General features: G+C 39.6%; 1 pseudogene; it reads left to right on the top strand.

The window, feature by feature from the left end:
• The first annotated feature begins 13,687 nt into the window (after window positions 1-13,687).
• On the top strand, window positions 13,688-14,494 carry LOC101125060 (small ribosomal subunit protein eS1-like; annotated as a pseudogene).
• Window positions 14,495-20,315: the final 5,821 nt, after the last annotated feature.

Genomic DNA, 20,315 nt, shown 5'->3' with positions numbered 1-20,315 from the left:
GGCTTCCCTGGGCCACATTGGAAGAAGAATTGTCTTGGGCCACACATAAAATATACTAACAACAGCTGATGAGCTAAAAGAAAAAAATAGCAAGAAAAACCTCATAATGTTTTAAGAAAGTTTACAAATTTGTGCTGGGCTGCATTCAAAGCCATCCTGAGCCACATGCGGCCCGCAGGCCATGGGTTAGACAAGCTTGCTTTATAATATGTTTTAGTGCCTGGTAGAGCTAACTCCCTATTTTATTTCGCTCTTGAATGTTCATGTTATTTTAATGTGTTTATTCTTCCAGATAAAGATTGGGATAACTTTCAAGTTAAAAAAAAAATCCCTTTGAGTTGTTGATTGGAACTGCATATACTTTAGGAGCGAAAACTTCTGGAAAATGTCCAAATTTGTCTAGGCCCAAAGTTGCCCGCCCTCAAGTAGATGAGGCTCTGGTATCACAGTCTCCTCTTTTTGAGGGCAAAATTCATTTGCATGAGGAAGAAACTTTGTGTTATTTTCTCTTAGAACATTATTTAAAAATTGCATTTTAGGAGACATTTCTGTTGTGGCTGATATCAGAATTGGAGGTAGGACTTAATATATTTTTAGCACTTTCTTTGTAGTAAAATAAGATTGGATACCTTTCCAAATAAGTGGGATTTTTTTTTAGCTAAAATTCCTCCACTTTTTGTTGTCTTTTTAGTTTTAGTATTTGTATATATCTTTTATCACTTTAAAAAAAGGCTCAGTTGGCTGGGCGCGGTGGCTCATGCTTGTAATCCCAGCACTTTGGGAGACCGAGGCGGGTGGATCACCTGAGGTCAGGAGTTCGAAACCAGCCTGACCAACATGGTGAAACCTCGTCTCCACTAAAAATACAAAAATTAGCTGGGCATGGTGGTGGGCGCCTGTAATCCTAGCTACTCGGGAGGCTGAGGCACAAGAATTGCTTGAACCCGGGAGGCAGGGGTTGCAGTGAGCTGAGATCGCGCCACTGCACTCTAGCCTGGATGACAGAGTGAGATTTTGTCTCAAATAAATAAATAAATAAATAAATAAATAAATAAATAAATAAATAATAATAACAAGGGCTTAGCTTAATCTCCAGAATAGAGATCCTTTTTGTTCACTGAATTTTCTATACGTCTCAAGTTTATTTGAAATATGAGGGCCATGTGCCAATTGTTTGGATAGCTAGCTATCTGGCTTGCTTAACCACTTATGCGTTTATTACGGAAAGTGGGATCTGAAATCTTCACCTACTAAACCTTAGTTTTCAGCTATGGGTCCTGAATTACATGAATGGTGTCCCCTGGAGCTGTGCAGTGCATAACCAGCATGTCGAAATGCTGCAGCTTTGGTGATAACAATCTGCTGAAATTGAAAGCAAAGCTACATATTTCCAGTTTTTCAAGGTTTCACCGAGGGTTGAATTATACCCTAAAAATATGTAGGCACTTCCCTGGGTATCTATTGGGGAATCTGTATTTTTCCAGGGAGAGAAGGAATAATGATCACAGTGATGATGATGATGATGATGATAGATACTTTTGCTTTATTTATCTCATTTTATCTTTGTTATAACTGTCTGTTGTAAAGCATAAGTGTTATTAAAACCCTTATATTAGAGATGATGACAATGAGATTCAGACACTCTGTGTGACTTTCCTGGCTGGTAAGTAGCAGAACTGAGCCTTCAACTATAAAGCATTAACTCTATATTACTTCCTCATTAGGGATATTCAAAAAATGCCCCGAATCTATTATAATTCAACTCTTTAAGAAGGTTTTCCCAATGCCTGGAATCTTGGGGATTGTGTGTGGGTTGTTGGTTTTTGTGGGTTTTTTGTTGTTGTTGTTTTCTTTTGTTTTAATCTATCTTGAGGGCTGGGTGTGTTGGTTCACACCTATAGTACCAGCACTTTGGGAGGTCAAGGTAGGAGGATCACCTGAGACCAGGTGTTTGGGACCAGCCTGGCCAACACAGCAAGACCTCATCTCTAAAAAAAAAAATTTTTTTTTAATTGGCTGGGCACGGTGGCTCGCACCTGTAATCCCAACACTTTGGGAGGCTGAGGCAGGTGGATCACTTCAGGCCAGGAGTTCGAGACTAGCCTGGCCAACATGGCTAAACCCCATCTCTACTAAAAATACAAAAAATTAGCCAGGCATGGTGGTGCACATCTGTAGTCTCAGCTACTCAGAGGCTGAGGTGGGAGGACTGCTTGAACCCGGGAGGTGGAGATCACAGTGAGCCGAGATCACGCCACTGGACTCCAGCCTGGGTGACAGAGCAAGACTCTGTCAAAAACAAAAACAAAAACAAAACACCTCGGTTCAAGTTTGGCCTGTCCTTGTGTGGGGTGGGATTTAGGGAAATTGTATTGTTTTCATTTTGTCACCTTCTTTACCACTTGATGTATTGCAATTGGTGTAGAGATAAAACCAGCTTACGTTATACACCCAGCCAGATTTGAAGAATAAAGGAAGTTACAAAAGGTCAGCCAAAGGAGTGGGTGTGGAACTAGGAAGAAGCAGAACTACCTGTGCCTTTTTCATGATGAGAAAGATGTCTTAATTGTATACACCTGTGTTTTGCTTTGTTTCATTTTAAACACCAGATGGGACATCTCCTTTTCCCATGCCAGTTTCCTCTGGTGGCTGCGTTGAACTGTCTATAACTTAGAGATCTTTAAAAACAATACAGTTTTTGTGTGTTTGTGTGTGCACATGTGTATGCATGCATGTATGTGTGCATGTGTATGTTGGAGGTGGGCCCAAGGCAAGCAGGCAAAGGGGTTGATTTTGTTCCATCCTTTGTCCATTTCCAGGTGATTATAGTGTGTCACAGATGACTTACAAAATCATACATACATAAACTTTCTGACTGTTTTAAGAGATCCTAATTCTGATATTCATTTATATGCACCTTCAGTTTTATTGAGATGCTTTCCCTGTCTTCTTACATTTAATCTTGAGCCTTTGTTTTTGACCCAATCACTTTTACTTAAATTCATACTAGTCATACTCCCTAAAGTGTTTCTTTCTTCTTTGGCAGTAAATATTTTCCATCTTGAAGAATCTTGTGGTCAAGAGAATAAAACAGCTCTTTTATTTGTTTGAGAAAACAAATAAATAAATCTGAGAACAATTAGAAGTTCTCAGATAAGGAGCAGTTTATTTTCTTTCTATACCACACATTGACTAGCAGTCCTGTAGTTGGCACTCAATAGTTACTTACTCAAAAGAAAATAGATGCTAACGAGGGCCAGGCGTGGTGGCTCACGCCTGTAATCCCAGCACTTTGGGAAGCCGAGGCGGGCAGATCACGAGGTCAGGAGATTGAGACCATCCTGGATAATATGGTGAAATCCCGTTTCTACTAAAAACACAAAAAATTAGCCGGCGTGGCACGCGCCTGTAATCCCAGCTACTCGGGAGGCTGAGGCAGGAGAATCGCTTGAACCCAAGACGCGGAGGTTGCAGTGAGCCAAGATCACAAGACTGCACTCCAGCCTGGGTGACAGAGCGAGATTCCATCTCAAAACAAAACACAACAAAAAACAAAATAGATGCTAATGAATATTACCTTGGATATTACATTCATTTATTCGCCCAGTTTCTGATAGCTCCTTTTATATCATCCTAGAATGAAAGTCAGGGGCACAAGGCCGGGCGCGGTGGCTCACGCCTGTAATCCCAGCACTTTGGGAGGCCAAGGTGGGCGGATCTCGAGGTCAGGAGCTCGAGACCATCCTGGCTAATACGGTGAAACCCCGTCTCTATTAAAAATACAAAAAAAATTAGCCAGGCGTGGTTATTTGCTAGGAATGAAGATCTAATTATTCTTTAGGTTAAAAAACAAAAACAAAACACAACATAACTAGAGACCACCTTTTTGGGGGCAGTTGGCTGTAGTCCCAGCTACTCGGGAGGCTGAGGCAGGAGAATGGCGTGAACCCAGGAGGCGGAGCTTGCAGTGAGCCGAAATCACACCACTGCACTCCAGCCTGGACGACAGAGCGAGACTCCATCTCAAAAAAAAAAAAAAAAAAAAAAAAGTCAGGGGCACAATAAAGCTTCATAGACTTTTTAAAAAAAATTAATAGGCTTTACTTTTTAGAACAGTTTTAGGTTTACAGAAAAATGAACAGGAAAGTACGGGGAGTTCCCATATACCTTCTTCCCCTACCACAGCTGCCCTTATTATTAATATCTTGCATTAGTGCAGTACATATGTTATTTATAACTGATGAGCCAATATTGATACATTATTATTAACTAAAGTCCATAGTTTAGGACTCAAATTTGAACCTCATTAGGGTTCAATTTTGGTATTGTACATTTTATGGATTTTGACATATATATAATGACATGTATCTAATATTAAAGATTATACAGAATTGTTTCATTGCCCTAAAAATCCCCTGCCCTGCTCTCCACCGATTTATCCTTCTTTCCCTCCCTGTCAGCCCCTGGCAATCATTGATCTCTGTAGTTTTGCCTTTTCCAGAATGTATGTAGTTAGAATCATATGTATCTATTGCAAACTGGCTTCTTTCACTCAGTTATATGTTGTTGTTTCCGCCACATATCTTCATGATTATAGACTTTAAACACTTCGTCATCTCTATTAAACACCTACTATGTACCATACATGGTGATGGGTGCTGAGTAGACAAGACAAACAAGATTACTGTTCTTGATCTAAGCTTTGAAATTGTCCAATATTCAGTGTCCAGCAACAATGAATTTTCCAAGGCAACAAGCACTGTTCCTGGTATGCTGAAGCTCTTCTCTTCATTCCCTGAGGAAATCACTTGCTTACATCATCATCTATGAGGAGATCAATGTTACCCATAATCCCATAACTGATTTACCATTTTCCAGACTAACCAGTACCAGCTCCTTCATGTAACAGGAATGAGCCCTCCTGGTTTAGTTTACAATGCAGATCCTCTTCTAATTTTCTTTTTTTTTTTTAAGAGACAGTGCCTTGCTCTGTCACCCAGGCTGGAGTATAGTGGTATAATCATGACTCCCTGCAGCCTTGAACTCCTGGGCTCAAACCATCCTCCCACCTCAGCCTCCCAAGTAGCTGGGAGCACAGCTGCATGCCACCATGCCCAGCTAATTTTATTTATTTATTTATTTTTTTGTGGAGACAGGGCCTTGCTATGTTGCCCAGGCTGGTCTTGAACTCCTGGCCTCAAGTGACCCTCCTGCCTCAGACTCCCAAAGCGTTGGGATTCGACACTGAGTCACGGCACCTGGCCCTATTCTAATTCTTGACTACAAAACTTGATGAAGGAAGAGAAAGGCAACTGCCCCCAAAAAGGTGGTCTCTAGCTGTGTTGTTGTTTTGTTTTTGTATTTTAACCTAAAGAATAATTAGATCTTCCTTCCTAGCAAATAACTAACATACATCAATTCATTTCTGCCTATTGTCAGCAATAAAATCTAAAATTATAATTAAACTTTCAAAAGACAATTTATGAATCACCAATAATATTGATGAAAAAATACATAAGGCATCCTCCAAGCCTTTGGCTGGTTTTTCCCCCCAAGGTAGGCAAGATACTCTTATATATGGTAGGTTTCATTGGATTAACAAATGGAGGAATCTAGTTCTAGGTTCTAATCAGTTTTGTTTCATTTGAAAACATTTCATGTTTCATGCTTCTTATCCTTGTTCATTACTATTCACTCTTAAGATGGAACTAAATTGATGGATCTCCATGATAGTTAATGGCAGTTTTAAGTTTTCAGTGAATGTGGGGCATAGTTTACCGTAATTTAAGGAGCAAGAATTTATCCTTTTACACAGAGAGTACTTAAGCCATTTGAATTCTGCTGTGTTTATCTCCTGATAAGACTAGATAATGGTAAAAATTGAATATATTACCAAACAAAGCAGTCTAATTGTACATATAATATTAGAAACAATAGTCCTAAGAACATGAAAATATACAGCAGACCAGTAAGTTATTTTAGTTTTGTTTCCCCTTTAAGCACTGAGGTTTTCTATACTACCCGTGTATTACAGAGTCATGAGAACCAAACCGGTTTTAGCCAGATTAGAAAACAGACTACAAAGGATGATATCATGATGCTCGAAGAGATGAATTAAATAATTAAATCTCTGATTAATACAGGAACACAATGGTGATACTGAGATACCCTATTTGTCATTGAATCTTTTCCTAGATTTTATTTTAAAGTCTTAGGCCTACAAAAGAGGACTGTCAAAATGGTTATTAAATCACAAAGAATGTGAACGCCCACAAACAGACAACTCTTTTCATCCCTGCTGCAAGAAAGAAATCTATAACTGAAAGATAAGAAAATCTGGAAATGGGGCTATATGTAATATATTAAATTTTATATCAAGAATTGTGCATCTGTTTATGACCAGAAAAAAATTTCTATACCAAAGATAAGAAGGGGATGTGATGATTTCAGTTATTCAGGATGATTACTATTGGTAATAAAAAAGAGCATTTTAAAATGAAAAATATTTAGAATAATAGCTTTTTTCCCCTTGTGGTCTATCTTCACTTGTAGGATGTAGCTGAAATTCTTTGCCTTAGAGATAATTCTTATTTTCTTTGAATACAAGCCTGTTACATATTTTTTCCTTCATGAATCTGTCCTTAGATGACTTAATCACTGCTGCTGTTTTATTTGCTTCTTTTAATGAGGGAAGTAATACATGGAAGGAGCAGAAAATTGTTGTCAGACAAATGGGTGCCTGTGACTTGCCAGGCCCTAGGACAGGTGTGGCAGGGCATACAAGATGAGTGAGTCCTTGTATCCCAGCAGTTTGTAAAGGAGCCAGTGCTGGCTGGAGCCATGTTGGAACCCAAGGCTCAGGAAGAATCAGTAATACTGATCCTGTCTTTATTTTAAATTCTGATATTTTGTTCAACATCAATTTCTTGCATTATTTTGATTTGCTAAAACATTTATTTAAAATACTGTATTATACACAATTAGGAAATGGAGTTATTCAATATGTACTGAATATGGTACATTCTGCAAGGTATATTTTATAAAGGTGGGGGAATGTTCTAGATGAAAAGGGTCTAAAGAGACATAACTGAATGTAATGAGTGAAACTTGATTAGATACTGATTTGAAAATACTGGGTTACTGAGTTATTTGGCATCCCCTTAAAATTTGCAACTCAAGTAACTGCCTCACTTTGCCTCCCCCTGGTCCCAGCCCTGGAAAGAACACCAGGGGCAGGATGAACCGTGGGTGGAGGTGCCTGTGGGAATGAACACACATCTGGTTAGGGTGAGAGTAATCAGCAAAGCTTCCAGAAGAAGCTTTACAGGATGAGTAGGATTTCTGCCTGTCAGAGATAGCTGAAGGGAGAAGGAGGCCCATGTGGAAAGAGGGCCTCTCAAGCAGAAAGAACATGGACAAAGGCATCAGCAGCACAGGCTTCAGTCAATCTGGGATGGGATGTACATAAGGTAGTGATGGGAGAAAAGGCAGAAAAGAAAGTTTAGACCCTTCTGTGAGCTCCCTCTTTAATTCAGTGGGCAATTAATGAGCAGCCACTGAATTTTTTTTCTTTTGATTTTAAATGAAAGTGCATTTTCAAATGTTTTCTGAAATTGTTTTCAGGCACTTTCATAAAATGTAGTTTAAAACTTAAAGTGTATTGTTGCTATTGTTTAAGATCGATGCCTCTTCAAATCCCTTGTAAAGTGCGGTAAGTGGAAGTAGGATATCAGAAATTTAGAAGCAAGTACATTCTGTCCCCTCCAGCTTTTTAGAGTATTGAATTATAATTGATATACAGTAAATTGCACATATTAAAAATGTACAACTTAGTAGTTTTGATGTATGTACAGAACTGTGGACCATCATCACAATCAAATAACGTACATATCACCCCAAAAATTTCCTCAGAGCAATCCACTTTTCCTTCCTTTCCCACTCTACCTCTTCCCCAGATAACCATTGATCTGCTTTCTGTCACTATAGATTAATTTGCATTTTCCAAAGTGTTATATATATGGAATTATGCAATATGTACTGTCTATGCTACAGTCTAGAAGATGCTTATTTTTTAAAAAGGTGGAGGAATGTTCCAGATTAAAAGACTAAAGAAATAAAAGAAAAAAAAATGCAATGGGCGCAACTTGATTGAATGCTGGTTTGAAAACACTGTAGATACCACTAGGGAAAATTTGAATAGGATTGAATACAAAATGACAATAAGGAATCATTGTTAATTTCCTTGGGTGTAAAAATTGTATTACTTTTTATGTAGAAGCCTAGCCTAATGTTGCATTTTGAAGCATTTAGGGGTAAAGTGTCACAGTTGCTATAATTTATGTTTAAATGGTTCTGGAAAATATCTAAATAAAGCAATATGGAAACACTTTAACAACTGTTGAATCTATATAGTAGGAATATGGGTTTCCTACATAGTAGGACTATTTCAACTTCTCTGTATGTTTGAACTATTTAATAATAAAAGTTGGGAGGAAAATAGGACAGAAAATTAAAAATTGGGACTGTCCTGGAAAATGTAGGCTGTAATCAAACACCAAGTCCTTTTCCTATCAGTGTCTAACTTCTCACTGGTATCTTCTCTATATTCAATCTCAGCACTTCACACCTGATTTAGAGTAAGCATATACCCTAAACAAAAGTAATAAACTTTGACTTTCACCTCACATCATATACAAAAAGTAACTTAAATTTGATCATAGGGCCTACATAGGGCCTACATGCAAAAGCTAAAAATACAAAAAATTAGCTGGGCATGGTGGCTCGTGCCTGTAATCCCAGCTACTCATGAGGCTGAGCCAGGAGAATCCCTTGAACTTGAGAGGCAGAGGTTGCAGTGAGCTGACATCGCGCCACTGCACTCCAGCGTGGGCGACAGAGCAAGACTCTGTCTCAAAACAAACACACAAACAAACAAAAAAACCTATAAAATTTCTAGAAGAAAACAGAGGGAAAAATCTCAGTGACTGTGGGTTTGGCAAAGATTTCTTAAATATAACACAAAAATCTTGGACCATAAAAGAAAGAAAATCAATCAATTGGGCTTCATAAAATTAAAATGCAAATTAAAACCACAGGGAGATCCCATCACACACCTGATAGAATGGATAATAGTAAAAAGACTGACCAAACTAAGCATTGATGAGAATGTGGAATTCTCATGTACTGCTGGTGGGCATGTAAAATGATACTCTGAAGAACGGTTGAACCATTTCTTTACAAATTACATACATATCTGCCAAATGTAAATGTATATGAATACTTATGCAGTCATTCAACCCTTAGGTTTTTCTCTCAAGAAAAACGAAAGCAAAAGTCGAAACAAACATGAGTCCACAAATGTTCCTAGTAGCTTTATTTGTAATAGCCCCAAACTGGAAACAACTCAAATATCCATCAACAGGTGAACAGAAAAACAAATTGTGATATACCCACACAATGGAACTCAGCAATTAAAAAAAAAAATCGTTGATACAGGAGGGAAAGAAACCAACTCAAAATAATTATGCTAAGTGAAAAAATCCAGACCAAAAAGATTTGTCTAATTATTTCCTTGTGATGATGTTTAACTTAACACCTCTATGTTTTGGAAGTTAGGCCTAAAGGCTTGATTTATTTTTGGCAAGAATACTTCCTAGATCATGCTGGGTCCTTCATATTGTATCACATGAGGAGGTAAATAGGCTGTTTCACTGTGTGATGCTAAATTTGATCGTGTGTTTAAGGTGGTGATTGCTAGATCTCTTTTCTATGAAGGTATATTTTTTCCTTAGCAATTAGCAAGCAATCTGTGTGCTGTACTTTAACCACAAGTGAATATCTTGTTTGGCATTTACTTTTTCCTAACGGTTTTAGTGTCCATTGGTAATCCTTGCCTAAATTGATTATTCCATTGTTTATTTGTTTGTTTTTTTAAAAAAAGGATGGATTTTAAACATTCTGTTATTTCTTCTGGATGCATTAGCTGTTTTCTTCTTAGTCCATTGAAACCGAAAAGTTTTTGAATGGAACAACTTTTTCATGTTTGATTCCCTTGACAAATTCATATTCGCTTCTTATGGCTCCACTCAATTAACCTCTCTTCTCAAACTCTAATAATTTCCTTCTCCTTCCTAACTTCCTAGTCACAGAGGCTGTTTTCAAACTATATTGCAAATATCACTTTTTTTCATTCACTCATTCGTTCTAAATTTTTTTTGTGTCCATACTATGTCTTAGGCACTGTTCTGGGTATAAGGATGTATTATAGTGGCGAATAAATCAGATGAAGTCCCTGGCCTATATTCTAGTGGAAGTGGAGAGACAGATAAGAAAACAAATATAAATATTGGCTAGGCGCGGTGGCTCATGCCTATAATCCCAGCGCTTTGGGAGGCCAAGGCAAGTGGATTACTTGAGGTCAGGAGTTTGAGACCAGCCTGGGCAACATGGTGAAACCTTGTCTCTACCAAAAATACAAAAAATTAGCCAGGCATGGTGGTGCGCACCTGTGGTTCCAGCTACTCAGGAGGCTGAGGTGGGAGGACTGCTTGAGCTCAGGAAGCAGAGGTTGCAGTAAGCCAAGATCACACCACTGCACTGCGCTCCAGCCTGGGCAACAGCGCCAGACCCTGTCTCAAAAAAAAAAAAAAAAAAAAAAGAAAGAAAGAAAGACAAAGAAAAGAAATAGAAATATAATAGAATGTCAGGTAGAAGTAAAAGAAAGCAGCTGAAGAGGAAGGGCAATGATGAGGAAAGGTGATGAAGCTATTTTAGACAGGAAGTCATTGGAACATGTATAGCTGACAACCATCAGTGCCCTGCCCACATCCCCCAGGTCCTTTGGGATGATCTAGTATAAGCCAGTGTTACTGGAAGCATCTGTGACTCTCTGCATGTGGCCCAAGGGCTTCTCTCTGTCTCTGTGGCAGGTCCATGCTGGGGGAACAGCTCTTACCCAAGGGCAAATGGGAGTTGAAAGACAAACACCCCAGCTTTCCTGCCCCCGCTGGGTGGGAAAATTTTGATGTGTATTCCACATCTCCCAGAGGTTTTTGGTGGGATTGAGCCCCAATTGTTCTCAGTGGGTAACTTGGCGATTAAATATTCTGCTGGCCTCTTTCCTTTGCTGGCTCAAATCTTCACTACTCTACTAGTTCTTCCTGGTACATTTTACACTTCAAACATACCACTTGTACTCAAATCCTTAGTTTTGGAGGAACCTAGCCTAAGTCAGTAAGTCTTAGGAATGGCCCAAGGCAGAAGACCCTCAGAATGAGATTCTAGCATTGGATCACTTGCTGGCCAACAAAGAGCAGGTCAACAAAAACCCCATCACTGTTAGTAAGTGGGGCAGTGATGATCTCTGGAGTGCTATAGCATCACTATTACTAAGAGTCTTGCCTGTGATTAACTGCGGTAGTGTGTAGGTGGCAGGGAAATGCACTGGCTGATAGAGTAGCTCTTGAACTGAAAGATACAGGGACAATGATAATTATGAGAACTGTGGAGCTGGTTGCTTGTTGTTAACTGCTAGAGAAGCCACAAAGGAAGGAAATAGCAGGCTCAGGTGAGGTAATCATTGACTTAGAGCATGGGTTAAAAGCCAGAAATCTTTCATGGCATCATTTAAAGGGAGTCTCATCTGTAGACAGAGGGTAGAATGAGCTGAAGAATAAGACCCCAAGTTTGATCTTAAATACAACAGAGCTAAAAAGGAGGCTGAGTTCACAGCCCACCAACTCTTTCTTTCTCTTTCTTTTCTTCTTTCTTTCTTTCTTTCTTTCTTTCTTTTTTTTCAGGGTCTCACTTTGCCACCTAGGCTGGAGAGCAGTGGTGCGAACATGCCTCACTGCAGCCTCAACCTCCTGGGCTCAAGTGATCTATCTACTTTCACCTCAGGCCTCCAAGTAGCTGGGACTATAGGCATGCACCACCATGCTCAGCTAATTTTTTTTTTTTTTCATAGAGACGAGGTTTCACCATGTTTCCCAAGCTAGTCTCCAACTCCTGGCTCAAGCAGTCCACCCACCTCAGCCTCCTAAAGTGTTTGGATTATAGGTATGAGCCACTGTGCCCAGCCCCCAAATTTCTAATGCTAAAGCAAGGGACCTGAAAAAGAAGGAGAGGGGCCCTGAGAGTTCCGATGGAGATATTTGGGTAGATGGGCTCAAGGACCTTAAAACCCCAGATTCCGCTTAAAACTGAGAGTGAGAATACTCTGGAGCCTTTCTCCTTGCTAGGAGAAATCAGACTTCTGGTGCTCGGAGACTATGCCAAGGCCTCACGTAGCAAGGGCAAATGCCTTGCAGGATGATGCTTGTCTCTAAGATCTATCCCTACCTCTCTTCATTTCTTCTAGACCAATAATGAGAAATCTTATTATGAGCCAAGCGAGGAAATACTGTTATGTGAAGAAAGGGGTTATTCACCAAAAGCATTGCAAAACCCGGCAAATAGGTACTAGCAGGAAGTGGGAGAACTCTCCTGGAAATGAATCTTAAAGGTGCCAAATCAGGGAGGGCAGAATATAAGACTGAATAGCGGACAGTTTGTTAATACAGGTGTATTATTCAGTGACACGGGACTCACTATCCTGGTAGAATGCCCAGAACTGTACCTAATACATTGCAGAAACAGCTCCTTAAAACTTGAAAATAATGATCAGATGGAGATGCTGGAACTTCTTAGAAGAGAGATGAAGAAGAGGTCAGCAAGTTCAAAGAGATTAGAAGTAAGAATGCATTTTTTTTTTTTGAGACAGGGTTTCACTCTGTCACCCAGGCTGGAGTGCAGTGGCACAATCTCAGCTCACTGCAGTCTTGACTTCCCGGGCTCAAGCGATCCTCCCACCTCAGCCCTCTGAGTAGTTGGGACTATAGGCATGCACTACCATGCCCAGCTAAGTTTTGTATTTTTTGTAGAAATGGGGTTTTGCCATGTTGCTCAGACTGGTCTTGAACTTCTGGGCTCAAGCGATCTACCCACCTCAGCCTCCCAAAGTGCTGGGATTACAGGTGTGAGCCACGGCACCTGGCCAAGAATGCATTTACTATGTAATACCAGAGAACCCACCAGCCAACAATGTTCCCTGGGAGGTCCTAGAGGACACTCCCTTACTAAAGTGATAAGCAATATGCTAGTATATTCTGAGAAGCTCAGAACTGCTTGTCCTCTAGATCAAGACTGATGGTAAGAAATGCCCCAGAGTAAATGGGAATAACAGAGTTCTAGCGGCCAGGTTGGTGGTACTAGACCGTCAGAGGCCCTGGCGATATAATTATGGTTACGTGTATCAGCCTGAATAAGTTAGGAACCTAATATTGAGTAGGAAACAAGTGAATCCCAGTAGAACACATGAGTCATTCAGATTTTGAAAATATGCAAAATGCCTTTTGGCTCTCTGAGCAGCAAGAACAAGTGCCTCATGAAAGGCAGCAAAAGGGGAACCAAGAAGAAAGTGGTTGATCTATTTTCTTTTTTTTTATTTTTGAGACGCAGTCTTGCTCTGTCACCAGGCTGGAGTACAGTGGCGTGATCTTGGCACACTGCAACCTCTGCCCTCCGGGTTCAAGCAATTCTACTGCTTCAGCCTCCCGAGTAGCTGAGACTACAGGTGAGTGCCACCATGCCCAGCTAATTTTTGTATTTTTAGTAGAGATGGAGTTTCACCATGTTGGCCTAGATGGTCTCAATCTCTTGACCTCGTGATCCACCCACCTTGGCCTCCCAAAGTGCTGGGATTACAGGCATGAGCCACCACGCCCGGCCTAGTTGATCTATTTTCTAAGAAAGACTGGTATGATGTGAAAGCACCTGCTATGTTCAACATAAGAAATATTGGAAAGACACTAGTCACCAGCATTGAAGGAACCAAAATTGCATCAGATGGCCTCAAGGGTTGTGTGTTTGAAATGAGTCTTGCTGATCTGCAAAATTATGAAGTTGCATTTAGAAAATTCAAGCTGATTACCAAAGGTGTCCAGGAAAAACTGCCTAACTTCCATAGCATGGATCTTACCTGTGGCAGAATGTGTTCCATGGTCAAAAAATGGCAGACATGATTGACGCTCATGTTGATGTCAAGACTACTGACGGTTACTTGCTTTGTCTATTCTGTACTGCTTTTACTAAAAAACGTAACAATCAGATGTGGAAGACCTCTTACGCTCAGCACAAACAGGTCTGCCAAATCTGGAAGAAGATGATGGAAATCATGACCCGCGAGGTACAGAGAAATGACTTGAAAGAAGTGGTCAATAAATTGATTCCAGACAGCATTGGAAAAGACATAGATAAGGCTTACCAATCTATTTATTCTCTCAATGATGTCTTCATTAGAAAAGTAAAAATGCTGAAGAAGACCAAGTTTGAATTGGGAAATCTCATGGAGCTTCATGGTGAAGGTAGCAGTTCTGGAAAAGCTACTGGAGAAGAGACAGGTTCTAAAGTTAAATGAGCTGATGGATATGAACCACCAGTCCAAGAGTCTGTTTAACACTCAGACATTTAAAATGGCAAACAAAAAGTCCTATTTGTGAAAAAAAACATGGAAAATGAAAATTTATGTGTGTGTGTGTATGTGTGTGTATTACAGGTGGGTGAGCACAAAACTAGAATAATGGTTACTTCTGGGAAAAAAAGGGAAGAAAATGGGGCTAGAGAGATGTATGCAGGGACTGCTAAGGTACTGGCAATATTCTCTTTCTCAAGCCAGCTGGTGAGTACACAGGTGTTCAGTTTATTATTATTCTCCACACACATGAATAATGGTTTTTTGAACATACTTAATATTTAACAAAAAATAATGTAAGAAATAGAGCCTAACCATAGTTCTCTATGTTTTTGACTCACAGTAGAGAGTAGTAAAAGGAACATGAATTCCTTTGGCATTAAGTAGATCCAAATTCAAGCCACAAAGCTGTATAACCTCTGGTATGTTACAGTCTCTTAGTAATAGGTTTCTCACCAGTAAAATGGTTTTGGTAATAGTTACCCAGCAGGGTCATAGTAAGGATTAAATGAGACAATTTACATAAGTTTTATAGTCAGTGCCTGGCACCTATCAGGCGCTTAAAAATAATAGTTGCTATTCTATAACTTTGTCCATGCTTCCCATTTTTCCCCCTTTTAGAAAGCTTTCATTTTCGTCATTTAACTTCATTCAATTTAATGATTTCCTGCAAGCAAAGCATTATGTGGGTGGGCTATACTTTAATATGTGGGTTTTTTTTTTTTTTGGTATTTTAAGTCAGTTTTCAAAATGTCATTATCTCATCTGATTCTCAATTTCAATCCTCAGTGCCTAGCACAGGTTGGAAAATGGAAGGAGACCAATAAATCTAAGCAAATTAGTGAATGTAATAGGTAGGTGTTAGGGGCTGAATTGAATTCTCCTAAAATTAATATGTTGAAGTGCTAACCCCCAGTTGTTCAAAATGTAACTGTATATAGTGATAAGGTCTGTAAAGAGGTGATTAAGTTAAAATGAGGCCGTGGGGTGGGGCTAATCCAAGATGACTGATACCTTTATAAGGGGAAGAAACAGGAATGCACACACATATACACTAAGGGCCATTTCAAGACAGGGAGAAGGTGGACATCTGCAAGCCAAGGAGAGAGACCTCAGAGAAACCAAACCTGCCAGCACCTTGATCTTGGACTTTCAGCCTCCAGAACTGTAAGACAATAAATTTCTGTTGTTTTAAACCACTTAGCCCATGGTATTTTGTTACAGCAGCCCTGGGAAGCTAATACAGTAGGGCAAGTATAATTATCCCCAATTTACAAATGTCTAAACTGAATCTCAAGGGTTGTTGTACAGTTACATGAACAGTAAATGGGCAGAATTGGTATTTGAATCTAGGTGCCAAATTCTCGTTGTTTCCACTACAGTCTCCTTCTTGTCAAACTGTGCTATATCAAGATGCATCAATCTGTATGAACTTGATTTTTTAAATTAAATTATTTTTATCAAAGTAATACAGGGGAAAATAAGAGTTTCTTACAGTAGAGAAAACCAAGTATCACCTGTCTTTCCCCTCATTTGCCATGGCTTCCTTAGAGCAACCATTTTCCACTCTTTTAGGTGTTTTTTCCTTTAGTATTTGCATCTAACTAACATGCTTATACATATGTGTCATAATTTTTGAAATCAAGACATCACCTATTAATTTCCTAAAATTAAAGATGAGTCTTTAATGATCTTAAAACTCATGCATACCCCCATCGTCCCCCTCCCTTCATTTTAATATACTTTTATCACAATATTGATAACTTTTACTTCCATTTTGTCTTAGTTTTCTCCAGGTTAATTTTCTTTTTAACTTTTATGTTAGACTTTCCTCAAACATGTGGTGATCCTTAGTTGCTCATTCATGCTTAAGAGAAAGCCTGCTTTCTGCTTTACCCTGTGTCTTGAGAGGCAATTAGTGACTTCAATTTCTGACATTTTCTGGGGTTATGCATCAAGGATCAGCCTGTTAGTGCTGGACACTGGTGCAGGAACATAGGTTTTAGCTTTTTTTTCTCTAAGTCAGTCATTCCTTGTCCAAGTACTTTCTATCTTCTAGAATTTCCTGACAATTCTTTTCTGCTGCCATCACCTCTTCTGTTCTCTTTGTATTTTTTTGTACCATTTTCATTCCTTTACTGTTATCTTAGGGGGTTTTAGGAAGAAGTGGAAATACAGGTTTATAGCCAAGAGTTTACATTTAAAATTTTGACTTCTCTTTTTATTATTAGTCACTAAATATTGGTTAGTATCAACTCAATTTAAATGAATAAAAATATCATTGGATAACTATTTTTCCAGTTGCCTCTGCCAAACTTTCTTTTACACTGAAAACCTCAGTTTGTATTATTAGTAATGAGTAATATAATAGTTCAAACTTAAGTGTGACTTAAATAAAATTTTTGTGCTTAAAGCAAGGTAAGGAGGGTGTCCATGGCATCACTTTAGTGATGTTCCTGCTAAATACAAACACACTGATATTGAGGGATATCCCACTGGGGAAGGATCTGGGTGGTGTGAGTTCCATAGCAGGACAAGGAGGGCTTATGAGTGGAGGACAGACTGCTGTATGGTGGCAGAGCCTGAGCAGGGGAGTAGAGATCCATGCAGTAGGGTGACCTGACCCAGGGTACCAGATCTCAAGCAAGGTAAAGAGGGCATCCACACTGTGGGGTGTCCTGGGTGAGCTACCAGAGCACAAGTCGAGTGAAGGGGGTGTCTACATGTGGGGATGGCCTGGCACAAGGGTCAGGGCACAGACTGAGGAGGACAGCGACACTGGGGAGGGAGCAGTGGCAGTAATGCGAGTTTGGTTAATGTACCAGGGGATGGATCAAACAAATAAATATATTAAGGCTCATGGGAGTCCAGTTTCTCACTTTGAAAGGAGTCATAAATATGGAAAGGGAGAAAGTTGGAATAATCCCTGAGGTATTGAATTAGAATTAGAATATCGGTGTGAACTCATAGAATGCAATGTTTCTGTATCCATATTACATCAACGTCAATGTTGTCATGTATAGAGGTAAATGTGTATGTGAGTGTGTGTGTGTTCCCTAGTGCTGTCCACTGAGAGAGCCTGAGAGCTGTCCACTGAGAGAGCCTGAGAGTCCACTGAGAGAGCCTGAGAAACAAAAGTGGAATCAACAGACCTGCTCTGGTTGTGGGTTTTTTTTTTTTTTTTTTGAGATAGAGTCTCACTCCCATCACCTAGGCTGGAGTGCAGTGGCACGATCACGGCTCACTGCAGCCTCCATCCTCCGGGCTTAGGTGTTCTACCAACCTCAGCCTTCTGAGTAGCTGGGAATACAGGCACGTGCCACCATGCCCAGCTGATCGCTGTATTTTTTTGTAGAGATGGGGGTTTTGCCATGTTGTTCAGGCTGGTCTCGAACTCCTGGGCTCAAGCAATCCATCTGCCTTGGCCTCCCAAAGTGTTGGGATTACAGGCGTGAGCCATCACTCCTGGCCAGATTGTGGCATCTAAATACCATTTACCACTTAAAGGAATCAGGGCTCCTTGGTAGGGTGCCAGATTTGGCAAATGAAAATACAGTAAATATTTAGCAAAGAAGATATTATTGCATGGGACATACATGCAATATATATTTGCCTGAAATTCAAATTTAACTGACTACCCTGTATTTTATTTAGCAACTTTACCCCTTGGAGAAATAACTGATTCCAATACTGGGTCAGGAAAGGTATAAGATGAGCCAGAACACTTTTTTGTGCAAGAAAAAAAGTAAATAATCAAGGAATGATGGGACAAAATGACACAGACACCAATTTAAAGGGACTCCCATTAGCCAAATATGGGAACAATTTAAGCATCAAAATAAATAAATAATAATAGTAACAGGTTATAATCCATTTAACAAAATAGGAAGCCATGAGCCTAATAGAAATAAAACAATAAAATGGAAGTTTGATGAGGAATTGAATATTTATCTAGATCTTATCTCCACACAAAATATTTATTAATTCCATATGGACAAAATAGTAACTTCATTGTGGAGAAGCCTGGCAGATACCATTTTAATCAAGTGATTAAAGTGAATGTCATGAGTAACAGAAGGAATTAAAATTGAGCGTCATCTGATGAGACGCAGTAAGAACATAAAGTGATGAATATCATCAATTTAGTGATGCTCCTGCTAAAAGCAAACATGTTGAAACTGAGTGATATTCCACAATAATTAGCTGTAATCTTCAAAAGTACTGAGGTCATGGAAATAAAAGAAAAGCTGAGGAAATATTTCAGAGAAAGGACACCAAAGACATGTGACAATTAAATGCAACACATATTCTAAACTGGATCCATTATTTTTGCTATAAGGAATGTTACTGGGATAATTGATCAAATGATGGGATTTCAGGATTAGACATTATTAATTGTCAAGGTCAACTGATAATTAAAAATGGATTAAAATTTAAATCAATTTAAATGGATTACAAAATCAATTTTTACTTTTTTTTTTTTTTTTTTTGAGACAGACTGTAGCTCTGTCTCCCAGGCTACAGTGCAGTGGCGTGATCTCAGCTCACTGCAACCTCTGCCTCCCAGGTTCAAGCGATTCTCCTGCCTCAGCCTCCTGAGTAGCTGGGATTATAGGCGTTTACCACCATGCCTGGCTAATTTTTGTATTTTTAGTAGGGATGGGGTTTTGTCATATTGGCAAGGCTGGTCTTGAACTCCTCGCATCAAATGGTCCTCCACCTTTGTCTCCCAAAGTGCTGGGATTACAGGCATGAGCCACCATTCCCGGCCTAAAAAATCAATTTTAATTGTTGTACTGTGTTTCTGTTGGAGAATGTCCCACATATAGGGCATCAGGTTAGCAACTGACTCCCAAATGGCTCAATATAAAAGAGTGATTTGTAGTGGACTTGCAACTTTTCTGTAGGTTTCAGATTGTTTTAAAATAAATAAACATAATGTTTAGTTTTGGTTTTAAAAGGAAATGATAATCATTCTTAAATATGGGCCTAAAAAAGAGTTGAAAATACCACTAGTAAAACGTGTTTTGGCCAGGCGCAGTGGCTCATGCCTGTAATCCCAGCACTTTGGGAGGCCGAGGCAGGCGGATCACCCATCAGGAATTCGACGCTAGCCTGGCCAACATGGTGAAACCCCATCTTTACTAAAAATACAAAAATTAGCCAGGCGTGGTGGCACGTGCCTGTAGTCCCAGCTACTTGGGAGGCTGAGGCAGGAGAATCGCTTGAACTCGGGAGGTGAAGGTTGCAGTGAGCTGAGGTCGCGCCACTGTACTCCAGCCTGGGTGACAGAGTGAGACTCCATCACACACACACACACACACACACACACACACACGCACACGCACGTGCAACAAAATGTGTTTTGCAATTATGATGTACAGGACACAAAGCCAACTATCTGGAGACCACAAACTCATACATTAAAGAATGCTGCTGAAATTAAATTGCTAGAATTTTTACACTATAAGAAGCCAAAAAGGAGACTCAACATATTGCTGATACTTGTATGCAAAGCACTTGGGGGGGATATTGCCATTTAAAAGAAAAACCAATGGCAGTTACTTCTGGGGTTTAGAAAGTGGCATTTCATCTCTGGGATAGATGGTCCTTTTGTTTAATAAAAACATCTTTAAGAGTGTGTCAGACACTGGTAATTTTCTACCCTATAACTATTCTTTCTGCTTTCCTTATTAACAGACCTCAAACCTCACTTTGGGCAACAATGCTCGGGGCCTTCTCAGCCTTCTTTAGAGCTGGGTATGGCCTTAAGACACCACTCTATCAAGGAGAGCTAAACAGAATT

Source organism: Gorilla gorilla, chromosome 3 (assembly GCF_029281585.2).
Source record: "Gorilla gorilla gorilla isolate KB3781 chromosome 3, NHGRI_mGorGor1-v2.1_pri, whole genome shotgun sequence".
Classification (NCBI taxonomy): domain Eukaryota; kingdom Metazoa; phylum Chordata; class Mammalia; order Primates; family Hominidae; genus Gorilla; species Gorilla gorilla.
This window is presented reverse-complemented; position numbering and strand designations above follow the sequence as displayed.